This window comes from Neophocaena asiaeorientalis, unplaced genomic scaffold (genome assembly GCF_003031525.2).
Source record: "Neophocaena asiaeorientalis asiaeorientalis breed wild unplaced genomic scaffold, Neophocaena_asiaeorientalis_V1.1 scaffold146, whole genome shotgun sequence".
Classification (NCBI taxonomy): domain Eukaryota; kingdom Metazoa; phylum Chordata; class Mammalia; order Artiodactyla; family Phocoenidae; genus Neophocaena; species Neophocaena asiaeorientalis.
Genome location: NW_020172676.1, coordinates 2306937 through 2327877, shown reverse-complemented (window position 1 = coordinate 2327877; position 20941 = coordinate 2306937). Strand labels below are relative to the sequence as shown.

At 36.1% G+C, this 20941-nt stretch overlaps 1 protein-coding gene across 14 annotated transcripts in view; it reads right to left on the bottom strand.

Moving 5' to 3' along the window:
* PAM (peptidylglycine alpha-amidating monooxygenase) overlaps positions 1-20941 on the bottom strand; it is a 280942-nt gene that overhangs the window by 229852 nt on the left and 30149 nt on the right. For 13 of the 14 annotated variants that reach the window (XM_024739687.1, XM_024739688.1, XM_024739683.1 and 10 more), the window contains exon 2: positions 9875-9982. The exons of the other annotated variant lie outside the window; for it this stretch is intronic. The gene's annotated coding sequence lies outside the window, so the exon portion shown is untranslated. The remainder of the gene's footprint in view (positions 1-9874; positions 9983-20941) is intronic. 14 annotated transcript variants of the gene reach the window in all.

Genomic DNA, 20941 nt, shown 5'->3' with positions numbered 1-20941 from the left:
GTAACACAGCCTAGAATATAATATAGTCTTCTTTCCAGTACAAACGTATGAAAAGTGTTTCAATAAAAAGGTTTTAAAAAGTATGGAAACAGTTTATATTGACTTAATTTCTTTAACATTTAACCTACCGTAATCTAAACTAGGTGGTATCATAATTTCTCTCTACTTTTCAGGAACTTTTTTGAATTAACTAGCAAATTTTCAAACACATAAGCAGGATTAAGTATTCAAAACAGTAAAGAAATTAAAAGTCGAAGCATTTTAGCATATTTTAGGGTAGAAAGGAATTCATTCATAAATAAGCATTTATGATATTCAAGATAAGACAGATATCCTTTATGTGAAAGTAACTAAATTTTTAACCTTTTTTTACACTCTCTCACAACTATGTTCTTCACTGATTCTTTAAAGAAAGGTGAATAAAGAACATTATCAGTCCACTAACATAATATTGCACAAAAACAAAGCAAAGGTAGAGAGCAGGGTATATTCCAGAAGACTCCAAAAATACAAGAAAGAAAATGCCAGTTTTAATCAGTCTCTCTAGAAATGGACAGTCTAGACCATTTACTGACCTCTCAAAAGAGCCATCTGTCTACCTCCTACATATAATAAAGGTTCAGCTACATAAAGAAATGGGAGAGTCCCCATCCTACCTACTCCCCTCTTCTTCATTCTCCTGCAAAGCTATCCATTAATTATTTAGAAATTGCCTTTACCTACCACATCCATTTAAACACAGTATTACATTCTTCACAGAGTATACTGAAATAGTCCCTTGGGAATAAGGAAGAGGAAATAAATGCACAACTAACATTGTCATATGGACAGAACTCTTGGAATGGAGAGAGTCAGACATAGGCAGTAGAGAGAAACCTGTGTGTCTCATCACTTAGTGTTTGATAGGGCACATTGTGGTAGAAAACTTGAAACAGAAAACTAACTTTTCAAGGGAAATATTCATTCATGGCTCTTCTATTTGAATGCTGTAAATGTCTACAATATTCTTTTCATAAAGCTGAACACAGCTGGCTTATCCTTAAGGAGCATGAGTATGTGTTAAAGGAGAACTTTTATGAAGCGCTGATTTCATTTGTCACAATAATAGAAGCACTATTTTTATTATCAAATTGGGAGATCTTTGAAAAGCATTAAAAGTATGAAATTAGTATGAAATGATGGTTATCAGTATACTTTAAACTTCATATATCCCCCTGTAACTAAATCTTTGTTTTAACAATTTAAGTTTTGATTTCCCTAACATGCAAATTCTCAATGTAACTTGGCCCTTCTTTCTAAAAATATCTTCCCATAGCCTCTTAGACCTTTCAAATGTTAATACTGTTTAAAACTGGATAAAATATACAAAGTATCAATAAAAAATACATAATTCACACTCAGAAAACTGCATTTGTGCTGTGACACCTGTCAAAATATTTTAAGGAATTTGTATATTTCAAATCATTTGAAATAAAAAGCTCTACTGTGTTTGCTATTGCTGCTTACCAGGGAGAGTAGCCAGCATTACATTGTACACCCACAGTTATTTATATAAGCCCACGCCATGTATGTGCACATACAGACGCACACAAACACATACACACACTTTAAGTACAAACTGTAAGTCTGTTCTAGGTAATTGGCTGAAACATATACTATGTTTTCAGTCAGTAGTATATCGTAGAAAGCAAGATACCATTCATTCACCTGAAAGAGAAAAATAGAGGCATTTGGTAATTCTCCGATATGCAAAACAAGGCACTTACCTTCCATTTCCAGGGATGTCTGAAATAGAACTGGAAACCGAGCAATGGGTGAGGGGCTTTATTGCGGGGTGAATCATCCCCACGTAGAGGCTCTGAACAACCCCTGTATGCATACTGACATCATCAGGAGAGACTTGGAGGCAGAGGATACTATGGTAACCAAGCAATGTGCTGGGAGACAGAAGCCTTTTAATTGCTTTAACAACTTCCTGGGGCTCCAGCGACCAGGCTTGGATTTACTAAGTAGGAAATGAAGGTTGTCACAGAAGCAGCAAGTGTGACACAGAGCAAGGGGACTCAATGAATTCTGAATCTATTCACCGCAATGTGACTTTTAATGACAACTGTCATTACATGATTCCAATAGCAATATTCTTCTCACAGCTGAAGCTCTGACGAAGTCACAGGTCAATAAATAATGCACCCAGGTAGCAACAGTATAAGTATTCATAGATGGTTTTCTCACTTAACAAGCATTAATATTATTACATTACAAACATCCTTTTCCTTGAGGGTGAATACTTGATTCCCTTTGAAAAGAAAGCTCACATCTGTGCCTTCGGAGGTCAGAGTACTGATAACAATGAAAACTGATGCTCTGCGTTTACTTCTCCAGGAGACAGCATCTGCCCGTTCCATTTATCTCCGAGCTCCAATAAATCCCCGCCAATACATCACTTATCCAGAAAACACCCCCAAGCCAAATTCCCAATTATGACACCCAGATAAAATCAGAAGAAATCTACCATCTTACTGCTCCACAGTCTTCCTGGTTAAGTCTTCTATCACAGGCAAAATTACTTCTACTTCTAACAACTCCTAAAACTATACATAATTTAAATCTTCCCTTTGAACTATTTGTTCTCCCGTGCATCTGGCACCCCATTCACAAGAACACAACCCCTCTTAAAAATACCAGGTTTAAAGTAATTGCTTAAAATAACAACGTTTCAACATCAAACTGAGTCTATAATGATATATCATGCTTATTTGATCAGATGCAATGTTTTAATAAGTATGTAATTTATCATCTGTACTATAAAAACTATTGTTTTCTTCTCTATATTGGATTGACATTTTTTTAAACAATACCATGGTCTAATTTTTTCTACTGTAGTAGAATACTGTAATTGCAAGAATAATCAAGTAACTTGGCAGATCCTCTTTAAGATACTCATAACACAATAAAAAATGAAGGTTGTCATTCTGTACTGTATACTGCAAGCTACTACAAAGAAATTATTATTATCTCTATTTCAATTCAGATGAAGCTAAGCCTGCCTTTTAATGTTTCCCTTGTGAGTAAATACCATACAAATGTATGGCAATAATACTGCTTACAAAAAGAGTAAAATGGATTGCCACAGCACCGATTTACAGTCTGGAAAAATATAGAGAATTTTAACCTAATTGACAAGTTGGACTTTTTGCTACCATAGAGGTTGGGGAGAATTCTGAAAATAGTATAGTAAGGTCAGCTCTCATGAAAAACATAATAATTCAGTTTCCCTTAATTTAGGTAAAGTGAAAAGGCTTTCCAACAAAATGGAATTACTCCTAACCCTTCACTTGTTTCTCCTGAGATAACGAGTCTGAGAAGAATTCTGAAAATAGTATAGTAAGGTCAGCTCTCATGAAAAACATAATAATTCAGTTTCCCTTAATTTAGGTAAAGTGAAAAGGCTTTCCAACAAAATGGAATTACTCCTAACCCTTCACTTGTTTCTCCTGAGATAACGAGTCTGAGAAGAATTCTGAAAATAGTATAGTAAGGTCAGCTCTCATGAAAAACATAATAATTCAGTTTCCCTTAATTTAGGTAAAGTGAAAAGGCTTTCCAACAAAATGGAATTACTCCTAACCCTTCACTTGTTTCTCCTGAGATACCGAGTCTGAGAAGCAAAACATGCAAAGTTTACCATGAAATTCATGAAAATAGTGTGTATATACATATATATGTGTATATATAGATGTATGTGTGTATATTTGTGTGTATATATGTATGTGTGTATATATATATGTGTGTGTGTGTATATATATACACACACACACACACACACACACACACGCACATATTAGGTTGGCCAAAAAGTTTGTTCACATTTTTCTGTAAGCTCACATGGAAAAACCTGAGCAAAATTTTTGGCCAACCCTCCTATATATATGATTCACACACACCTCTATATATATATATATATACACATTATATATATGATTCAAATTTTTAAATAAATGCATTTGTTTATTTGAAAATGCCCAAAAGATATACACCGAATTTCTGAGAGTGGTTACTTCTGGCAGTTTTGATTATAGACTGAGAGAGTCCTCCAATTTTTATATTACATAATTTTAAACTTTTAAAAGTTTTTCTAAACACCATGGATATGAATTACTACTGTAATTCAAAATATGAAAATTCATCTAAATGTGTTCTGAACTTGCAATCCTGATTTACTTGCTCTCAGAGAAGACCAATGACAGCTTCGGTGGACTAGATCCTAACATACTAGCCAGACTATTTCAAGGTTGTTTCAAACAACTCTTTCTGGGAGATGATCCACCTGTCTAAACAAAACTAGGTTGGGAAAGGTAAATAAAGGTTATCTGGACAGCATGCACACAAAAGGGAACAGGTGTATCGACTACTCCAGGGATGGGATGGTCATAAAGTAAGAGTGCAACAGTAAAGCTAGTTTGCTAGGGTTTTTGTTTGTTTGTTTTTAATAAATTTTATTTATTTATTGGCTGCGTTGGGTCTTTGTTGCTGTGTGCGGGCTTTCTCTAGTTGGGGTGAGTGGGGGCTACTCTTTGTTGCGGTGCACGGGCTTCTTACTGTCGTGGCTTCTCTTGCTGCGGAGTGCAGGCTCTAGGCACGTAGTCTTCAGTAGTTGTGGCTTGCGGGCTCTAGAGCTCAGGCTCAGTAGTTGGAGGTGCACGGGCTTAGTTGCTCCGTGGCATGTGCGATCTTCCCGGGCCAGGGCTCGAACCTGTGTCCCTTGCATTGGCAGGCAGATTCTTAACCACTGCGCCACCAGGGAAGCCCCCTGCTAGGGTTTTTTTTTTAAAAAGGTAGAGTTTAGAAAAGAGTCTCTCCAAGTTCCTCACGTGCTGAATGCTGAGGCTAAGCAGGATGCCCTAGGTCACCAGCTCCTGCGCTGCAGCACTCACCCACTGGGCTGCCTGCTAACCAAAAATTACTTTTGAGTGTTCTTGAATTTGATCTTAATATTGTAATTGTTTTTTAGAATTGTCTATGTTAATCAATATGATCTTTTCATTGTACTGGTTCTTCTTATAAATATGTAATTTAATTAAATATTCTCTACATCATTAAAGAAATAGCCTATCCAAAAATAAGACCAAACCAAAAGATGCCCGCCCACTACAGAAGGCTGAAGGGAATATGGAAGACCACCAGCAGGAATAGAAATCAAGTGTCAGTGAGACAAATGGCCCCAGGTGGCCAGATTTTGTGTCCTGTTGAAGATGCTTGCTTTAGGGAAAAGGGGCCTCATATCTCCAACGTTCATTCACTAAATCCAGGCTTTATTTAGTTTTTATTCTCCTCTTACGCTACAAAAACAGCTTAATGTGTCACGTTCTCATGAGTGTTCTATTTCCTCTTGCCACTCCACTAAATCTCTTGATCAATGCAATCTCATTCCCACCTTCTTAGGGAAGATGATAAACTCTTTCTTAAATGATAACTACCTCCTTTACTTGGATTCCCAAGGATAGCACAGAGAAGCCTGTGAAGCACACACCCACATTAGGCCACTCACAGCACAGAGCTGGGAGCTGGGACAAAGTACCGCATAACAGCACTAGCTCCACCAAGCTCTGACATATTCTTTCTGGATAACTGTATACCCCCTTTTATCTGTCCTAAATGTCAGAAAATCCACTTCTTATTTCCCAATGGATCTTAAGGCTTCACAGACATCCAAACAATATTATAATATCTCAGACTGAAAGACAACAAAAGTTAGAAGGTAAAATACTCTTTCACAGGAAACAAAGACACAGCAAAGAAATCACCCCTTGACTGTCGAAAGTATTATAAATCTCATCTACAAACCACCTTAATCATTAAATTGAAGTTTAGGGTTCAATGAGACTCTGAGCTTAACTTATTTCTTCAACTAAATTCATGTTGGCAAGTGCCAATTCAAAAGCAAATGTAAGCTAAAGCACCACTTCTGAGGGGATATTTGGCCAGAATTTCTAGTCTTGACTAGTCAGCTACAGTGCCCCCTCCTGGAAACCACCTTTCTGATAAGGCAAAAAACCCTCCATTCTATTTTTTTTTTTAGGTAAGAAGTGGATTTATTTAGAGAAACATACTCCACAGACAGAGTGTGGGCCATCGCAGAAGGTGAGAAAGGCACCAGGATATGGTGTTGTCAGGTTTTATAGTGGTGGGTAATTTTACAAGCTATTGAGTGGGAGAAGTATTCCAGCTATTTCAGGAAGGGGTGGGGATTTCAAAACACCCTCAATTCTAACCCAGCTTTGCCTCATGATTTACGCTGAACTTCCTCTTAGCCCAGAGAAGCAACATTCTTGGCTCCTCTGGTCTTAATACAACACTTTTCCTAATTCCAATTAAAGATAGTATAAGGACTGAAAAATGACAGTGTATATGGGATTTTATTATTAGCATATGAGCTTAAATTTGTTAAATAAAACAAATTCATACTGATTTAATGAAAAAGTATCACACTAACTTCCAACGGCAAAAGGGTTCTAACTCTCCATCACTGGCCAAACCCACTCAGTGGCCAAACTTCACAGATGTATCTTCTCCTTGCTCCAGCCCCACAGTTGCCCCTCTAGCTTAGATCTTCTCTATCAGTCATCTCATAACGCTCTGGTCCATGGTCTTCCTGACTTCATTGTCCCACCTCTTTAATCATTCTTCGTATCACTTTGTCCTTAATGAGTCTTCACAAATCATGGCCTTGACCAGATTACCACAAAACTCAAAATCCTAAAAAGGTCCTCCTGTGCACCACTGAATAAAGTGCAGAGTTCACAGATTCCATGTGAACGCATCTTTGCCAATCTTACCTCCAGGCACCTTCAGCTACAGCCAGTTAGACAATCTGATACACTAATATGTCCCCATACCTTCCCTCCTCTAAGCCTTTGCTCTTACTGTCTCTTCTTCCTGGAATCCCACATCTACCTCTTCATTCCACCCCTGCACATACACTCCTCCTGTGTCTCCTCCCTGGCAGCCCAAATCCTACCATCCTTCAAGATCTACCTCCTCCATCAGGGACTGGTTCCACCCCAGAAATTCCACAGTATTCTCCACCTGGCTAACTGCATTTAAAACATTCTACTACCTAGTTATTATCTTGCGTCTTATTTCCCTCTCCCTTCAATCTTCTGAAAAGTAGAGACAAAGTCTGTATTTGCCTCCTATTCTCAATGTAGCACCTATGATTTGCCTTTGGCGTTCACTTGATAAATATTTATTGAATAAATAAACAAAAAAATGTATTGTGTCCTAATTTGTTTCATTTTCCAAAGTGATTTTTTGATTTTCCAAAGAATAAATTATTTTACTTAATCTCTGAAACAACCTAGTGCGGTAGGGTAAGGTAGAAATTGGAATTTCACCTTTAGAAATGAAAATAAAAAACAGAGTATCAAAATGATGCAATGATTTCTCTTGAACCACATAGCTTCTAGGTCCTCTGGTTCCCCAACAGGATCCTCACCTGGACATCTACTGCTTCTGATCATGGCCGGAAAGGAGGTGCTTTCATATTCCCTCACAACAAATCCACTGTTTCTGAAGAATTAAGGCCAGAATGGCCTTAATTTTTCTTCCTTACCAGTGACCCATGGCAGAGTCATTCACATCACCATAATATTCTCAAGGCAACTCCTGAGGCTTGGGAGAAACATTTCTTACTACCCGTTTCTCCTCCCTATATGTAGCTAGAAGTCTACCTTCTCAAAGGAAAAAAAAAAAAAGTATCTTATCTCATGATTCAGCTATTCTGGGCAAATCCTTGACTTTTCTAAACATCAGATCTTCATTTTCAAAAAGAGAAGAACACTAGTACTACCTCATACTGTAGTTATGACAATAAAGATAATGCATAAAGTACTGGCACCTCAAAAGCTCTCAATTAAAAAGTTATTACAATTAATAATAATGAACAAAACCACAGAGAATCAAATTATACCACCTTCTTTGAAAGGCTTCATTTGTATTCCAGTACAGTCTATAATTGGGTGATGAGGAAACAGAAATTGGCCAAGTAAGAGCTTGAATAATTAAGTGGGGACCTTAGTTTTTTTGTTGTTCAAAATGAGGGTGTTGATCTTTTCCAGTCTAACATTCTGTGTGCTAGGAAAGCATTCTAAGGCAATGCTTTTGTTTCTCCCACACAAATATCTGCCCTCTTCTGCAACCAAGCCCATCAGAGTGCCCAATGTATGGGTACTTTTCTTAGTCCCTGTAATAGACTGAAATTATTCAAAGTTTTATCCTTAAAGAATTTAAACTTTGCTTTCATTTAAACATTCAGGATCTTTATACTACCACTGAACTCACCCATGAGTCAATTAACTTTGATGTTTTCCCAAAAGTAAACAATGATTATAAAACCTTCAATGTTTTGAATCTAAAAGTCAAAGGAATTATAGATGATGGCTTACTCTAATACCAAGAATTTACTTCAACATTTCATGATTCTAATTTTGATTATAATTCCCAAAGGAAGCACTGGATTAAGTTCTAATGTAGTTTCTCTAAAGAAGCCAGTTTAAGATAAATTCCCATTTTAGTCTCTCAATTAGTGGAACTTTAAAATACCTTTTCCCTGGGATACAAATTAAGAACTTTGCTGAAAATGTAGAGCATTTGTATGAATCCAAACACAGATATTGTTTTCATGGAAAAAAAGGAAGCATAAGAGGGGTTAAAGATAATGCCTGCAGCCTAAGAAGACCAACTGAGCTGAAAGGGTCTGACAGCAGGATGTGGGTTATAATGCCTCTGAATGAAATCCTTTTGTGTGAGGGTCTCACAAAGGGCATCCAGGCAGGACTGTGTGTGTTTGGATTTAAATTAATCAACCAGTCAGTTCCACAATGCTAAGATTCCTCCTGTTTAACAGATTAAGGCAGGTTTACTGGCAGTTCCCAAATGATGTCAACAGCTTCTAAAAGGTCAAATGCAGCAACACACACCAAATGTCCTAGAATAAAGAGCACCAATAACTCTTCCCTCTATAATCTGCTAGGTGTGACTTATTAAATGCAGTGGATTATCCCATTTTAATCAGCTGTCCTGGTATAAATTTTCTTTCCCCAAAAAGCTGAAACACATTTATACATTTTAATGATATACATTTGAAAACTGCCTGTTTTATTCTATAGTATATCTGGTTAAAACAATATAAATAGCTCAGCTTCACCACCGCATCTTGCAAGGGGGTTGGGTGATGGGGCAGAAAGGCACAGAGGTGGAACTATTTTAGTCAATAGGGGCCAAGTACGACCAAAGCATTATCTGTGTTGTTAGCACAAACTCACAAAAAGAAAGTTATAGCTGCAACCACTGCCAAGTAAAAAATGCTCAAAAAACAGCATGTATATAAAAACGAAGAACCCTGGCCAGGTGGAAGATTCCATATGGGTTCAAACTCATGGATTCTAGCCCTTCGGGAACTTCTTTAAAATCTCGTGTTTCACTGTTTTTCCCAAGCAGTAAAGGATTGAATGCATCCTTGTAAAATACTAATCATGCGTGTCTTGGGCACTGAGTCGAAAAGGAAAAGGGAAGAGAAGATAAGCCAAGGATACTAGAGTATAAGGTGATCAGGACCAGCTCTAGTCTGACAATGCTGTAGAAACATTAACCGCTGGCCCTGGGACTCAAAGGAAGCTCCAAGAACCTGCCTCCCACTGACATTCCTGACCTTCAACTAAGGAAGGGAAGGCATTGTGGCATAGGTTATTAGAGCACAGCATTGAGTCTAAATCCCAGCTCTGCCACCTCTAACCCCTGCGATCTTGGGCAAGCTACTTAAACTCCCTGATCATCACTTCTCTCAACTATAAAACTAAGGAAAGAATAATCATACCTCTGAAGGTTGTTCAGAGCACTCCTGTGAGCCAGGCACAGTTTCAGGTATCAGGAATACAGTGTTGAGGAAACCATACAAGGCCACTGATCTCAAGGAGCTTGCATTCTGGGTTGGGAGATAAAATAACAAACAATTAAATGAATAACATAATTTTATACATATGGGAAAAGGCTCTGAAGAAACACATCATAGGATGACAAGATAAAAAACTGACTAGATGGAAGAATGACAGAGTTGTCAGAGAAACCTCAGTCTCAGTAGAAATGGCATTTGAACAAGGAGAAGGAGCAAGATGCATAAAATAAAAGGATAGAGCCTTCCAGGCATAGCGATCAGCAAGAACAAAGGTCCCAAGACAGAAATGAGCTCAGGATGTTCAAGGAACATGAGGAAGCCCAGTGTAACTGAAGGACAGTGGACAGTGAGCAATAAGGGTAGACACCTATTAGACAGTTAACTGGAGTCAAGTAATAAGGTAATTCATGAACGGAGCTTGGGGTACAGAGCTGGAAATATAAATGTGGGAGTAACTTAACACAATTTTCTGTAAAGCACCCATCACAGTGCCTGAACATTATGATTATGGATAACGAATCTCTCTATTCCCACTTTTCCAAATAAGTAAATTGATATTTGCATTAGGGAGACTGTCAGCAAAATAGAAAAAAAGAAGGAAGACAGGTAGCATTGGATTCGCTCAGGGAAAACAAAGACGTTTTATGTTGAGTGCCAACTTCTACAAAATAGTAGGAGCTTCCTGCTGTTCTGAGTTGAGCAGGATTCTGAGGCCAGCTATGGCCTGTGTAACAATGTGTCTCATTACTTGCAAAATATATAAATGTAACAGATTTCCAAGGCTTTGGAATTGGCAGTTCTTGTTCACTATAGGTTTTAAATTTTGGTAATTATTTCTCAGAATAATAATATGAATTAGATACCATCACTATCCCTATTTTATAGTTAAGAAATTTGAGGCTCAGAGAGAATAACTTATTTGCCCAAAGTGACCAGCCTTCCAATAGTTAAAACTGAGAACCAAATTTGGGTGTCTCTAACTCCTAAGACCATATTCCTACCTACTGTCATATACATGTGTAATTTTGCTAAATACGTTCCTTATTTGCATTCCCCCAACTGCACTTTAAGGGTCCTCCCAATGGGGCCTGGCTCCAGGATGGAATATCTTGTACCATCATCACTCTAGCTCTAGCATGTTCTTTGGTTTCTAAATTCTCATGTCTCATTCGGAAGGAAAGCATCCAGGCACAATTCTTTCCTGTATTGATGTTGGTGGAAAACATCTTATTCGTTAAAATGCCAAACCCTATTTGATTTAGTGATTCGGTCATCTTATAAGCAAGCTGACAATTTTAGCAATGTCAGAATTCCAAATTATTTTAGCAATCACCTACCTATTGTTCATCACCTATCCTATTTTTCAGCTGACAGGCGTCTCATCTAGCTGTATTTAAAAACACACACATAGGGACTTCCCTGGTGACACACTGGTTAAGAATCCACCTGCCAATGCAGGGGACACAGGTTCGATCCCTGGTCCGGGAAGATCCCACATGCCGTGGAGCAACTAAGCCCGTGCGCCACAACTACTGAGCCTGCTCTCTAGAGCCCATGAGCCACAACTACTGAGCCCACGTGCTGCAACAACTGGAGCCTGCGCGCCTAGAGCCTGTGCTCTGCAACAAGAGAAGCCACCGCAATGAGAAGCCCACGCACCACAACAAAGAGTAGCTCCTGCTCGTCACAACTAGAGAAAGCCCGCGCGCAGCAATGAAGACCCAATGTAGCCAAATAATAATAATAATAATTAATTAATTAATAAAAAAAACGCATACCTACACTATCAAATTAAGTTAGTGCCACTGTTGTTATTGTTACCTCACCCACACAACAACATATTCATATACTTTGACTAAAGAATAGGAATTTTTTGGAGGTTAGTCCTAAGGAATAGGAATTTTATTTTTAAGGATTCCAAGGCAATAAGAAGTAAAAGCTCTTGTACAGCTTACAGACTTACCACAACATAGGCAGAAAAGCCAAAATATATTTAACCCTGAATTGCTTTGTCCTTTCCCTCCACCCCATGCTTTCTTTCCCTCCCATCTATTTTCTACGAGAGGGCCTCATAACAGGAGAAAAGCATGCCATATACTACCTTGATTTGATTCCAGCAAACTAACCAGAATTTGAATTTTTATTAGCAAGAGCCATAGGCAAGAGCAATAATACGCTATATCTATCACAGTGTTTAGTTTTATTCATGAACCCATGCTGGGTTAAGAAAAAAAGAAGAAAAGCTAACTTCAAAGCATTATTGAAAGATGGTTAACTCTCTAGCCACAAATGAGAATCACAAGCTACTTTGATGTGTGAGAATTTTTAGTGCCTAAATTTAAAGAAAGGACATCTATGATACAAGTTTAACCATTTAAAAAATTCCAATAATATATTTCTTTTGCATCTCGAAAAACCAGTAATTACCTAAGGGAATAAATAAATTAGAACTCAGCCTCAGAAATTAAGCCTTAAATGCAAAGTATACGAACAATATTCCTCCCTCATCATATGGTTCAGTGGCAAAATGCCAGCTCTAATATGTTCAGTACGGGAAATATAACTCTTCATATTGTCATTTTCTCACAGTCATCACTCCACAAGGACTTTAGGCATTAACCAAACTGCATACACATCTTCACCTCAAAAATTCAACTAAGTATAAATCAGAGCATTACTCAATGTATAAACTATGTGGCACATGACTGCAGAGACTGTGACTGCACAAAAACTTGTGCCAATACTTAATTTGAAACTAACCTTGACAATGGCCTAAAATCGCTAACCTTCGAACCCTAACCAATCTGTCATTTATATAGTGCATGCCATGGTCTACTTTCACACGACATTTGAGAATTATTATTCGGTATGTATAATTCTTAAAGGTTGTATGAAAATAGGCCATGGAATATACTGTGTAAGTTTCAAAAGAAAATGGAAATTACTAAGGAGAAAAGTGAGTGGATTAAAATGTGTGATTTTTCATAACAATGGTCCAAAGATATGGAAAAGGTGGAAAGTTGACACCACATACTTTATATCGCTTTTAACTTATAAATATATTACATCTGATATTATTTATTAAAATACTTGTATTTACCAATCTGAATATATTTAAACAGTCTTCAAACCTAAATGCTGGAACATCACAATTTTCTCTTCTCTCTCTTGCCAAACTGACATGTCTCCATCAATAACTACTTGGAAAAATATTCAAGGCAATCTCAAAAAGAATTACTGTGCTTCATTATGCAAAACAAAAACGCAGCTTTTAAAAAGTACTCTGTCTGACATTCAGTTCTGTATGCTGTTACAGCAGGTCAAAAGCCATTAGCCACCTACTGAAAATTCATACTAGGAAATAATATGTCCTTCAAAATTATTTCACATACAGTATTCTCAAAGTAAAATGGGTGAGGTTATATTCTAAATGTTTAAAAATGTGATGCCTCAAAAAGAAATATACTCACCATGTCAGAAATTAATGTGAACATAGATTTAATAATGGTCATATAAATTTAGAACACTCACCTTAGATAAACAAAGTACTGTGTCTGCTATGAGAGAAATGAATACATAAAATAACCAACCACCTCAACACTATATGGCTATTATACTCTCCTTTTCCAATAAAAGTAACAGACTCAATATGATTCCTCGGACACTTAGGATATTCTCACTATTCAACAGTCTTCTGGGGACTGACCCAACAGTCCTCTTGTATCTTTAAGACATTCTACAAATCTATTTGGCAGAAAAAGCAAAACAGGAGCCCCTGTGCTACTGGACATTAAAAAGAATTCACAAGTCTATGTTATTTAACATTTTGAAACTTGGCACTGAAGTCTATGGTTTTCTATGGTTTTTCCACTAATAGATTCTATTAGCAATTATTAGCTAATTGGCCACTTGGCACTTTGTACAACCAGGTACGGAGCTAAGTGCTTGACACATCTTAATGCATTTAATCCTCATAACAACTTTATGATGTAGATAATATCCTATTGCCATCTTACAAGTAAGGAAACCAAGGCACCAAGAGGTTAAGTAATTGGCTCATAGTTATACAGATAGCAGGTGGCTACTTTCAATGAGGGAAACATAGTTTATAGAATGTGAGGTCCCAAATAGGATGAGGAAACCAAGGGAAAGAAACTGAAAAAGGCAAAAGTACAAGGGGAGTCAATGATAGGATGGAGAAATGCTTTCTCTTTCACTATTTTCTCTAATCTTAGCTGGCTGACTATGGTGCTTAATAAACAAAAATAAAAAGGTAACATAATCGTAACCCAGTTTTCAAGAGCAAAGATGACTCCTACTTAAAAACTAGGAAGCTCAAATTTTCTTGCCTTACTTAAAAGATGGATTTCTGCTGTGTGGAACTGCAAATACCCAATCTCACTGCCCAAGCTCTGAGATAACATCTGGTGGATAAATACACATTTTGGTGTCATGTCAGATTCATATTCACAGGCTGTAGGGGCAGAGATGGGTCTATGAGAGCCCTAGACTATTCACCTATAAACCTGGTTCCTAACATGGATCCAGGGCAACCCCTGATGACTGATCTACTGAAGAGTCAGTGGGGTAACAGACGATTAGTTCTAGAGGTTCCACCTCTCATGGACTTCAGCCAACCTAAACCTGTTTATAGAAATCTTGAACTGGATCCCCAATATAGTGCCACTGTCTCTTCCAGGGGCCCTATTCCAAAATCTATTGTCAGATCACAGGAGTTTTTTGTTGACACCATTGGGTATTTGGATTTTTGTTTGATTATTTAATAAAAAGACATTTCTCCCTTAAAAACAATACTGCAGGCCTCTAAATCTCCAAGTATAAATTAAACAAAATAACTCCTGGTTAATAAAATATGGATTCAAACAAAATGCTTCTGTTGAAATGGAGTATCTAAAATATTTCAGGAAAAAATTCACTAATCCCGCTGATAATAAGGTTGGAAAAGATTCCCTTTTCCACACCCAACCCAAAGGAAATTGAATTCCTGCTTTAACTGGAGACTGTTGCTATTTGTCTTATGGGTAAAGGCCAAATTATGCATATTTTTGGGACTTCGGTCAAGAATCAAGGTCAGTCACCAGATTTTCTCCCATATCAACAACATAGCGGCAGCATGAATACAGATGTTCCTTATCCCTTTCACCATGATTTTTCAAACTCAGTTTTCCCTCTCAGAGCAGCTAAGATTTCTTCGTTTGTCAAAAGGATAGCCATTAAGAAAATTACTTAGCTAATAAACAAGGAAATTAGCTAGCAGGCCTGATACAAAACAGATAGTAGCAACACTAACAGCAATCTGTACACACAAAGTAAGGCAGCAAGAGTGGCTCTGATAAGCACTTTGAAACTGCAAGTGGTACTCAAAAAACTGAGTGTCACTAGTACTAGGGGTCAGACAGCAGTTGTAAACTTTTCTCCTTGTCTCACTTGGTTCCCCCAAAAATCTCAATTAGTTTTGAGTTTTATCGAAGTATGTGAAGAGAAAGAAAGCAGCAGAAAGAAAGCAGCAGAAAAGAGGAAACAGGGAAAGTATCTGGGCAGGATAACTCTTCTCCCTCTCCAACCACTTTTCTGTATCTTCTTTTGTCAATGTTTGAAGGAACCAGCTAAACACTTGTTTAATTTTGAGAAAAGCTACATAACCTAAATAAACAACACGATGGAAATAGGACTTGTGAATCCCACGAAGGATGGTGCCAGATTTTGAAGCACATGATTATCAAGCAAAATGATAAGGGCAGAATGTTTATATTTACATTTTACGTGATCAATAGATATGTATTTTTAAAGCTAACAATTTTTAATTTTTTTTTTTTTTGCTTTTAACTTGTATATAATTGGGTTTCTATCCCCTACAGTAACTGATTATGGAATAAACAGTTGAAGAGTAAAAAAATATTATACACTCAATTTTTTGGTGGGGAAATTGTAAATTTTACTAAATTTCGTATTTCATCAAAATGTCTTCAGTTCTCTACAAAAATTAAACTTTTCCTAAAAGTCTACATTGATATCTTCTCTCTGATTTTAAAATAGGAAGCTTCCCTGATTTAATCACTTCTTACAAAATGCTTGGAATGCTTTATTCAACCCTGGGTTGAATAATTCCTCCCTTCAGTTAGTCAGAAATGTATCTAAATCAATAAGAATCTACTTCTGCCAATTCATTCCAGGAAAACATTCATTTCCACCTGCCCAAATCACACCTCCGCTCCAGGCTGACCCTTCCTGACCTTCACTGAGATGATGTCTTGCCTCCCTCTCTCACCTCCATGTTACCCGGTCATCATAGGGCTGCATGACCCTCAATACACCAGAAATAGAAGAAAACCAGTAACAGTAATTCATGTTTAAATGATCATTTAAATTAGCTTTACAAAATAGAGTCTCAAGTGGTAACTGGCCAAGGATAAATAAACCATTTCATGTACATTCTAAATATGGGGAGATATATATATATATATATATATACATATATGTATAGCTGATTCACTTTGTTACAAAGCAGAAACTAACACACCATTGTAAAGCAATTATACTCCAATAAAGATGCTTAAAAAAAAAGGAAACCAAAAAATAAATAAAATTAAAAAATAAATAAAAATGGGGAAAAAAATTCAAAAGTATTAAATAAGTAATGAATTTTAGTTAAAGTTCCCCTAGAGATCAGTGAGTATATGACTATTTTTAATGAATTTTAAAAAAGAAAGAAATGGGCCTTTAAGTTGTTACGGCCGAAATTCTCAGGTAAATATAATACAACACATTCAATATGTTTCACATATTGCTGAATTTTTAAGTTTTAAGTTCAAAATGTAAAAATTATCTGCTCTAACTTTAATCACTTTACAAAACTGATAAATTAATTTTGTATATAAATCTAGGATAAAAGTGTTCCTATAATTACTTAATTCATCTAATATTTTCAAAATTCTTTTAAAATCTTTTACTAGTTCAGTATTCTAAATGAGGAAGGATATTACTATTTACTTAAATAAAATGAGCTTTGAAATAAAACCACTACTTATGTACTTAATATATTGAAGTATATTAATATATATGTATATAACATACTTAAAATACTGCACTAACCAAGTTTTTAAAAGATTTTCCAATAGTTTCACAATTTTTAAAATTTCCATTTACAAAAAGCTTTTGATTTAAGCATTAAAATCAGAAACACCTAGACACTTCATATATATTTAAATATGTGTCTATGTGTTTTTTCTAGGAATTTTAAAAGCAAAGAAGCAGGTGTTCTAGAAAAAATTCACAAGTTCAGGTAAGTTATCTTAAATAATTTTAAGAGGAAGAAAGGAAAAATAGATCTAAGACATTATTTTAGTGTAGAAAGAAAAAAATGTATGTATTCTGTTCCTATGAGGACCAAGACTCCTAACCGACCATGATGCCAAAGGGGAGATTTTTTTTTTAGAGAAAAAAAAAAATTATCTCCATGTTACTTGATTAAAGCTAAACTCGACTTGGCAGAACTCTTATCTGCTACTGGAGACTTTTGTGTTCCCTTTTTTTTTCTAAGATGGCTAAAGAAAGCACATTTCCTACTCACAATCAAACTATCAGCCAGTATGAGATTACCATAAGCCTCAAAAACTGTGAACCTGTATTCTGATTTGCACGAAGAATGAACCAACGGTAATTACGTGCTACAAATTCTTCACTTGACAAAATTATGGTTTGTAGAGATCCTTTAGATAGGGAGCACCTCGAGTGTATTTAGAAGAGATTTCAAATTACTAAATTTGCCATAAAATTATGTTAGTATACTGCCCCCCCCTTCCAACTCTTCATAATGCCAGTCAATGGCAAATGGGTGACCATGTATCATATTGTTTTTGAAACCTTATGCAAGCCAAGAGATCTTAATAATCAATTGTTTGGTAAACAGATAAAAAGGCTTGTGCATTTGTCAGGTGTCTTTCATACAAATACATTCATTTCCTGGAACTTGGTAAATTCTTGAAAGTAACCTTATAGTCTCTTCACATGCCTTTTATCACTATTGAATTGGAGAGCAATTTATGACAATAAAGATTTCATTTACCTTTAATGTTTTTCTCAATGATTTTGGCATTACTTGTGCCACCTCCCATATGTTTTAACATAAACACAAACTCACATATATACACACATCAATGTTAACTTTGATATATCTGAAGTGAATTTCCTAAATTCCATAATACTATGTATAAATATAAATTATAACTCCAAAACAGCAAATGGTTGTAATCTTCATTCATGGAAAAAAGGGCCAGAGAGTTGTTCAAATACTTTGCTGTAAGAAATACTCAATAATCAATTTCTTATTATCTTCCTTATTAGGATGGGGAAAACTTCTCTCAATGTTTGCATATTGCTCAGTAAAAATGTCAACTGCTGTTGCGTGTCAGCAATACTTGGTTTAATGGAGCACACCCAAATGGAAATGTTCACTACAGCTACACTTTCCTTCGAGAAACGCCTAGCATATCCTAGATAAAACCCTAGAGACAAGTTATCCCAAGTTATCTGGTTACGGATCATAAAACTGAATGCTTTACAACTAATTGACAGGGTAAGTTTTTCTCACCTGAGGTTGGAGGAAGGTAATTTACCTTATCTATCTTGTATTCAGAAACAAACCCCAAATAGAGTTAAGTAATCTATCTCAAAGGTTTCTGTTGGTTTTTTTGTTTGTTTGTTTGTTTCCTTGGTAATACTTGGCAAAATGTTGAAAACAGAAAAATCCACTGGGGAAAAAGCAGTTGCAAAAGAAACTACATACAGCCAGGTTAATGTCTTTAACACATAAATACATCTCACAAATAGAAAAAAGGAACACATCAGATTAACCATGACATGAAGAAATACATATGCTAAAAAATCATATACAAATGCTCACTACCAATGCAAATTAAAATAAATGATTACAATTCTCCACTTTGTTAACAAAAGCCCTAATTCTGGGATGGGCAATGGGTGTTCTGATACAGACCACTAGAAAAGTATAAACCTGCACAGTCTTTCTGTGCAGGACAACTTGACACATATATATCAAACGCCTTTGAAAATGTTCATATCTTTTTACTTAATATTTATCCTAGAGATTTATTCTTAAAAAATAAATAGAGATAGAGAAAAGACTAATCTAAAAGTATTTTCATCATAGTGTCATTTATAATAGCAAAAGAAGAATAATATTCTAAAATCCTAGTAATAGAGGATTGGTGCAGGCATAAAATCAAAGGAAATACAGCTACTTAGAAGGCAGCTGTGAAAGAATATTTAGGGATATGAGCAAATGTTACTATTTAATGCTCAATGAAAAAATATGCAGGTTATAAAATAGAATAATCATTACAATCCTAATTTTATGTCTCCCAGTTTTGTGTCTCTGTTTGTTAATGTGTGTGCACATATGCATGGACAGAACAGTAGAACTGCTGACACACAAACAAATGGTATCAGTGCCTATCTCTGCGTGGTAAAATAATGGGTAATTTTTTTTTTTTGGCTGCACCACATGGCTTGTGGAACCTCAGTTCCCCGACCAGGGATTGAACCTGGGCCACAGCAGCGAAAGCCCAGAATCCTAACCACTGGACCACCAGGGAACTCCCAATAATGGGTAATTTTTAAAATACAACAGAGCTTTTTTTTGCATTAGCCAATATTCCATAATGAACAAATATAATTCAAGAAACAATGGGGGGAAAACATAGTTACTCACAAAAATAAAACTGTATAATCTCTTTTACAAGTGATACTCAGTTTCTGATAACTAGAATAACACTGTTCAGAATAATGAAAATAATGTTCCTATAAGAGGCTTAAAATAGACTCTGTCCACAGAAATGAAGAGAGTGGCATCACTTCTCCGCCTGGCAAAAGCAGCCAACTGAAGCAGCGTTAGGTAACCTAATACCACACTGGTTAGATAGGTTTTCCACCCCACCACTTGGATCCCAGGATAAGAGTCAAATTATCTTCATAAGAACCAGAGGGTTAGATGAAGAAGCTACTGTCTGGGACTTCCCTGGCGGTCCAGTGGTTAAGACTCCATGCTTCCAACGCAGGGGGGCGTGTGTTCAATCCCTGGTCAAGGCACTAAGATCCCACATGCCGCGGGGGTGCAGCCAAAAAGATAAAAAAATAAATAAATAAAAATAAAATATTTTGTAAAAAAGAAGCTACTGTCTTAGTAAAATAAACATGAAGATGGCCATGAGATCCACCATGATCTTTGTACAGCTATAAAATGGGGATAATAGCACTAGCTATCCTAGAGGCAGTCTTTCAGGCAAATAACTGCTCATTTCTTGAGATAACATCAATATTGCTTTTATATTAACAACAAAAATTTGTGGCATATTTTATAATAACTAAGATACATTAGTCCCCATAATCTAGTATATCTATACTACATTTTTGATTGCCTGTATTTCAAAGGTTATATTTGCTACCTGTTCACTGAGCTTATAAGTAAGCTTAACGAGTTACAGTTAAGCTGATTAGTTTGCACATGATGCTATAACTATAATTTCCTGAATAAACAAATATCAATCAACAAATATTTATTGAGCATCTTCCATGCTCCAAGAGTTATGTCAAGTACTGAAAGACAATATTTTTAAATATGGGCAAATCATTCCCCAGATCATATACAAGATAAGGAAAATGTGTTTTTCCCAAATTTAGTCTAATGATGACTACTGAATATTTATGAATATGAGTAGTTAGCTAACCCTTATATTTGTCTCATTAGTTTGTTCTCTAACTGGAAGCATTTTATTACTCTATATTACCATTTTAGTAAGTTTTGTTTTCTTTAGTGCAGTAAAATATACATAACATAAATGTACCTTTTTAACCATTTTTAGGTGTACAGTTCAGTTGAATTAAATATATTCACACTGTCATGCAATCATCACCACCACCCATCTTCAGAACTTTTTCATCTTCTAAAAC